At 43.1% G+C, this 1,386-nt stretch overlaps 1 pseudogene; it reads right to left on the bottom strand.

Annotated features, from left to right (window-relative positions):
* Positions 1-266: 266 nt before the first annotated feature.
* Positions 267-1,154, bottom strand: LOC100959611 (annotated as a pseudogene).
* Between the last annotated feature and the right edge of the window lie 232 nt (positions 1,155-1,386).

Raw genomic sequence — 1,386 nt, 5'->3', positions numbered from 1 at the left:
GGGACCTAGCACCCTCCAGCTTCTAGCAGAGCAAAGGGAGCAGGTTTTTCTTTTTTCCCACAGAGCTCGATGGTGTTGATTCCATACATTTTTTGTTGAGACAGGAAGGGATAAAAATGAATTTGGAACAGAAACGAGTAGAGATTCTTTTCCCATTGTATTCTGCTCAAGGTATTTCTCCCCAAAATAAGTTGAGAATCATGGTGTAAAGAAAAGAGACTTCAAGAAAGGGGTGACTGAGCATAAGAGGAAAAAAAAAAAAAAGACTACAACTTGCTCCCAGGGACTGGAGAAAATTTTTTAAAAGGTTGAAATCCATCAGTGTTCTGTTAGTCATCTTCTTAATGCTCCTCTCCTTCCTCCCCTTCATCATCTCCATCTTCTTCACCTTTGTCCTCATCCCCTTCTTCATCAATATCTTCCAAACCTTCATCATCATCATTGTCATCATCATCATCTTCTTCTTCTCCTTCTTCATCATCCATATCAGGAACCAAGTAGTACTGTAATGTATTTGGCCAAATATCTTCTTTGATGACCTCTCCTAATTCATCTGCACCTGCATCAGAATGGTCAGTAAACCAGGTAAAGAAGCTCTCTGGTTCCTCATGCTGCCTCTTCCTGCTGGCTTTATTCTGTGTTTGACTGGAACATTTCATCAAATCCTTGCCAGATTTCCATTTGATTTCAGTGGACTTTGAAAATGAACTACCACTCTCATGCAGATGAAATTCTTTGGAAAGAACTTTATTTTCAAAGTAAGGGTTTTCATCAAAATAAAAATCTATTCGGTAACCTGATTTAATATCTTCAAATTCTGTCATTTCAACTCTGGTCAAATGAAGCAGTGCCTCTTTATCCTCCTCCCAAAGCAGCGCGAACACTTGTGGATGGTTGACAAATGTTACCCCAAAATTTGGGATTTTGGCGATCATTTTTGACCTCTTCTGAAAAAATGGTTGGTGAAGTTTGTTCTATTTCTGTTCTACTTTCAAAATTTCCTCACTGGCTTATTCATCAAGTCTGTCTATTTCATTTTGTACTTCATCAATATGTTCAATTACTTCCTGCTGTTCTTTTTCTGAGGTCTCATCGGCCCTCTTGTCGTTGGAGTTGCACTCCTTTTTACTGACTTTGGCCATTGGCGCTGACATGGTGCTGCTCTATGGTGCGGGTGGAGAGCCGGGAGGGGGACAGAGGGAAGATGAAGGGGGCAGGCAGATGGCTTTCCCTCATGCCACATGCATGGTCACTTGCTAGTCTGGCACCTCCTCCCAGTGCTCGCTTGGTTGCCCTCCCTCCCCCTGCTCACTTGCAAGCGCTGTCCTCACAGCCTGATGACAAGGAAGGGGCTGGAGGGCGTGCCAGCCTGGTCAGGGCTTCTGC

This window comes from Otolemur garnettii, unplaced genomic scaffold, assembly GCF_000181295.1.
Source record: "Otolemur garnettii isolate 467f Iridium unplaced genomic scaffold, OtoGar3 scaffold00011, whole genome shotgun sequence".
Classification (NCBI taxonomy): Eukaryota; Metazoa; Chordata; class Mammalia; order Primates; family Galagidae; genus Otolemur; species Otolemur garnettii.
Note: the sequence above shows the minus strand (reverse complement) of the source record. Positions and strands in the feature narration are given on the sequence as shown.